Consider the following 6,000-nt stretch of genomic DNA (forward strand, 5'->3'; position numbering starts at 1 on the left):
TTTACCTAATAATCCTTTCAACTGCAATGAATATTATCAAAAATTCATTGTGATTGTAAATATATAACCATTTAGTATACAATCATTAGGTATGGGCTTAACTATTTTACTTTTAACAAATTCAAAACATAAATCAGGAAGTTGCAATCTTGGGGGTCACAGGAAGTAATCAGTAGGTAATTTGTTCATTTTTGTCTTGCCTTGTCTTAGCTTTGTTTATTTAAGAAATATATATTCATATATATATACATATATGTATGTGTGTGTGTGTATATACATCTATTCAAAAGAGTATATAAAATACAAATACACAGTTTAAGGAATAACTTTGAAGTAACTACTTGCATAACCAGCTCTCAAATCAATAGAACATTGGCAGCAGCCCAGAAACTCCCCTTGTGGTCCCTTCCCAATCACAACCAGCTTCCCCACACATACTCTCTAGCAGTTAGCACTTTTCTACCTTTTGTGATAACTGTGTCTTTGTTTTTATTTATAGTGTTACCACCTATGTATGTACCTAAACAATACATACAGTTTACTTTTGTTGTTTTTGAACTTTATGTAAATAGAATCAATACATTCATTTGTGGCTGCTTCTTTCATTCAACATGGGATTCATCCATGTGGTTGCTTGTAACAATACTTCATTCATCGTCATTGATGTATAATTTTACCTTTGTGTTAATATACAACTATTTATTTATTCATTCTATTGACTGTGGACAATTGGGATGTTTGGGGGGTGGGTAATCACAGTTCCACAATGAACATTATTTTATGTATTGCCTAGTGTAACTAAGGTATATGTGCCTAGGAATGGAATTCCTTGGTCATAGGATATTCACGTCTTAAATTTTATTAGATAATAACAAAGTTTTTCCTGAGCAATAGAGATGTCGTGTTTTCCCACTTTACTCATCTCTGGTGTTAACAGATTTTTTTTTTAATTTTGCCAATCTGTTGGCTGTGCAGTTATATCTCGTTGAAGTTTTACTCTGCATTTCCCTAATTACTCTTGAAATTAAGCACCTTTTTATATGTTTGTTGGCCACTCTTTCTTTTTTGTGAAGTGACTTTTCAATTCTTTTGTCCATTTTTTGGTTGTGTTGGCAGGTTTTTCTTCCTCCTTGATTCATAAAAGATCTTTATAAATCCTGTTCTTAGTTGGCTATATAATTGCAAATATTTTTTCCCACTCTGGCTTGCCTTTCCCTCTCTTTATGATGCTCTTTGTTAAAAAGAATTTGTTAATGGTCAGGTACTGCGAAGTGTCAATTTTTTGTTTTAAGGCTAGATTTTTTTGTGAGTTTTAAAAAAACTGTTCTCTAGAGCCACAAAGTCATGAAGATACTCCTCTATATTGTCTTCTAAAGCTTTAATTTTGACTTCCCCATTTTAAGTTTTTAATTCAAGAGTAATTAATTTTGTGTATGCTAGGAAGTGTCTCACCACCATTTACTGAAGTCTGTTCTTTTCTGCAGTGCCACCAAAGTCTTATGTCATATCCATATATGTATACGTCTCTTGCTGGATTTCTTGTTCCTTCTTTTCTATCCCTGTGATGGTATACTTCTTCATCACAATAGCTGATACATTGTTTTTGATATTTGGCAGAACAAGTCCTCCCAACTTATAGTTCTGTAAAAGTGTCTTGGTTATTTTTAGCCCTTTGTATTTTCAGTTCTCAAATTTCTAATTTCAAACATGTAAATCTATCACTTAGCAGTTTCTAATTGTCCTGCTGAAATTTTATATCTTTTATCTACCTGGACATGAAAAGCATGATTATTTTATAGTCTGTGTTTAATAATTCCCAAATCTGAAGCTCTCCTGGGGTCTCTTTTTATATTTTTGTTTCTGTTAATTCTTATTTATCTTGTATCCTTGTATGTGTGGTTATCTTTTTTTTTTTTTTCACACACACACACACTGTATTTTATTTTTACAAGAGAAAAATAGACTGACACCAAGCATTGTACATGGATGACCACAACAAAAGCAACAATGATTGCAATTACCAAACATGAAACACACTCATACTAGGTCATAATATTGACATTCAGTCCAGTAATCCTCCACTGTAACAGCTCCTTTACTTTGCAGTGAAAATTGATTTGTATATTCTTTGCCTCTGAGTCCTTGTGGGATTTTTTTTTTTTAATTCAAACAGAAAGTCTGTGTGGTTATCTTTAATTGTATGCCAATATTATATTTGAAAGCTTGCTTGTAGAAATATAGTTGACCCTTGAACAACACAAATTTGAACTGCCTGGGTCCACTTATGTGTGGATTTTTTTTTCACTAAATACTACATACTACAGTATTATATGATTTGTGGAAATGGAACTTTGGTTACAGAGGACTGACTGTAAAGTCATAAGCAGATTTTCAACTGTGCAGAGGGTTAGTGTCCTAATTCCCGCGTTGTTCAAAGATCAACTGCAATTTGATGCCCAATAAGATATTTTCATCCTCCACAGAGTTTTTTTATGTGCTCTACTAGGCACTTGGGCACTAGTAATTCAGGATCATTTTGACCCAATTTCAGAAACTGAGATTTTCTGAGTCATCCATGTGACTCAGAGCTGAGCTAACTGTACTAGTGCCCTTACTTCCTGTTAATCCTTACTTCAGAAACTCTTCAGGCTTACTAAGTGTGGATTGGGTTACCAGAGCTAGTGCCCCACCTCTTGGCTGGCACTACATTCTACCTTTGAATCCCAAGTCCCTTAGCTCTGCTCAGCTTCTCAGTAGCCTCTTAAAAATCTGCGAAATCTCCCAGGGTACAAGTGGTCACAAATGAGAATTCATTTCCTGTATGAATTTCTATGTCTCCCAGATATTAACTTGATAATTATTCACTAACTTAGCTTTCTAATATCATCCAATACTTTTTCAAATATATTTGAAATATTTCTAAATATTCTCAAGTGAGAATGTTAAATCCAAATTACTCAGCCCACTTTATTTCCTGTTGATTATGTGTAAAGTGTAATTGATATCTTTGTATTGCTTCTGTATCTAGAAACTTACTAAACTCTAATGATGCTTGTAAGTTATTTGCAAATTCTTTTGGATAGTCTACATCATCTTTAAATGGGGACAGTGATTTGTTTTTTTCTGAGATCCAAATTTTGGTTTTATTAATCCTCTCTATGTTTGTTTTCTGTTTCATTATTTCTGCTTTATCAATATTACTTATTTTTTCTATTTGTTTGGAGTTTTTTATTGTTCTTGTTTCTAATTTCTTGCGGTAGATGCTTACCTCATTCATTTTCAGCCTTTATTTCCATTTTTTCATTAGAGGTTGTTCCTCTTCAACTCTTGGTTTTTTAGGAGAGTGTTCCTTCACTACTGACATAGAGTTTGGATTTGGGGTTTTTTTTTAAATCCAATTTGATATTCTTTGTCTTTTAACTGGAACACTAAAGCCATTTACATTTAATATCATGACTAATAGATTTATGTCTGCCATTTTATTTTATGGGGGTTTGTTTTTTGTCTAGCTTGTTCTATGATTCTTTTTCTCTATTTTCTTGCCTTTTAAAATTTGTATTTACTTTTGTTTTTTAATTCCATTTATGCCAATTATTAACTGTCTCTCAATTCTAGACACCCTTCTGTATTCTGGAACTTTGCAAACTATATTTCTCCTTCACCATCTAGCTTCCTTTAGGTTCCACAAATAGGGGGCACTAGAAGGAGACTGGAAAGCTGGAGAATGGGAGAAGAGACTTTGACCATTGCCATTTGCTTCCTGATCATCAGCATCACCTCAGCAATGGCTTTTCTCCCAGTAGTTGTGGTTGGTTCCCAGGGTCTACCTTTTTTCTGGCTCTCTGCAGGGTATCTGTTCTAGGTTTCCAGGTTCTAATAATCCTACTTTCTTCCCTTTAATAGTTGTGTCCCTTGCCGACATTTTGACTTCTCACAAAACCTGTTTAACCAATTCCTTATGTTAAATTCTTTCTTAATATAAATAATACGGTTTCTCTTTTCCTGAACTATACACATTTTTTTCTTTACTACTTTAGTGGCTTTTATTTTTTGATGATTACCCTATATTACAACATGCATATTCAGATTAAGTCAGACCAAAGTTAATCATTATCTTTACATTTGGGAAGATTATAATTTCCAAAGATAGCCACAGCGATATTTGTAGTCTCACATGCTTTTCTAGAAGCTTGCCACCCCCAATCACCATCAAGCAACAGAATGTTTCCACTTACTTTGAAACAAGAATTTATGACTACCTCAACTAATACAACAGAATGCAGCATATGTTATTGCACAACTTCAAGGTTAGATCATAAAAGATTATATGGCATCTGCATGGCTGGCTCTCAATCTCTTTTGCTTGCTCTTTCCCTCTTGGAAAGCTCACCCTTGTAATCCAGATACCATGTTGTGAGGAAGCCTAAACTAGCCCCCAGGAGAGAAACTGAGACCCCTAACCTACAGTCAGCATCAGGTGTCAGACATATGAGTAAGCAAGTTTTCAAGTGATTCCAGGCCCCAGACTTCATGGAGCAGAGACAAGCCATCCCTGCTGTGCCCAGCTGATTCCTGCCCCACAGAATCTGTGACATGGATTGTTCATGCAACTTAGTTTGGGGATTATTTGTTACCCAGACGTAATAACTAGAACAACTGTCTAACTAGCAGCTTGCATACTATGGTCATGTATTTTATTTGTTTGTATTTTAATTCCATTGTCAAGTACTTCAACGTCTTTTAATTCTATAGACTTTATTATTTTCTTATATAGTCAATGTTTATATTTATACACACACATATATATCACTTTCTTTACTCTTTATTCTCTTTGTGCCTCAGGCTTACCATCTGGGATCAATTTCTTTCTACCTGAAATATTTCCTCTAGAATTTCATATTGTGACAGTCCACTGGTAGCATACTTGCTCATGATTTCTTTGTCTGAAAATATCTTTATTTTGCTCTCATTCTGCAGAGGTATGTTTGCTGAATGTAAAAATTCTAATTTGGCCTTTATTATCTTTCAACACGTTGGAAATATTTTTCTAACTCTCTTACGACTTCCTCTTTGGCTCTTGAGTCAACTGTCAAGCTAAAATATTACATCTCGAAAACAAATATCTGCTTTCATTGTATGTGGTATAATTATGTGTCTGGGTATGGATTTCTTTTGTTAATCCTGTTTAGGATTTGTTCAGCTCTTTGAATCTAGATTTGTGTGTTTTGTTAGTTCATTACTCCTTCACATATTGCCTATATCCCCATTCTCTTTTCTTATATGAGGATTCTCATTACACGTGGCAGACTTACTCTGCCTTCCATATATTTATCACCCTCTCTTCTGTATTTACCAATTGTTTTTGTCTTGTCAGGATTTATACTGTATAATTTCTTCTGACATATTCTACTTTACTTCTCTTCATCTGTTTCATACATACTATTAAATCCATCCATTTTGTTTTTAATTTTGGTTGTATTTTTCAGTCCTATAAGTTCTATTTGGTTCTCTTTTTTAAAACTGCTAGAACACTTTTTATAGTTTCGCATCCTCTGCAGATATTGTCTAACATGTATTTAAAACTATGAGGGCCATTTTATGGTTTCGTCAATTTCAATTTCTGCAGTTTTTGTGGCTCTTTTCCTGTTGTTTCTCCCAGCTTAATGTGTTGGTGGCCTTCTATTAGACTCTCCACCTTGGTCAGGCCCTGGGCTTTGATTTCTTTCTCCCTGTCCATTCCTTTCACTTTATTGCAGTCAACCACTTTGCCTCACTATCTTCGAGTCCATTTTTTTTAAGCGTCCTATATTAAGAACTGCATTTCTTTTAGATTGCAAGAATTCATTCTTAACATTTGAGATGGTAACAAATTGGAGCTCTTGAGTCTCTTGTTGCTTATCTATATTTGGACTAACTTAATTGTGAGGCCCTTGAGAATAAGAGATAGATAGGTCGATCTTTTGTAATCTATGCATCAATTAACAGTTGATATTATGGTAG

Source organism: Balaenoptera musculus, chromosome 5, assembly GCF_009873245.2.
Source record: "Balaenoptera musculus isolate JJ_BM4_2016_0621 chromosome 5, mBalMus1.pri.v3, whole genome shotgun sequence".
Classification (NCBI taxonomy): domain Eukaryota; kingdom Metazoa; phylum Chordata; class Mammalia; order Artiodactyla; family Balaenopteridae; genus Balaenoptera; species Balaenoptera musculus.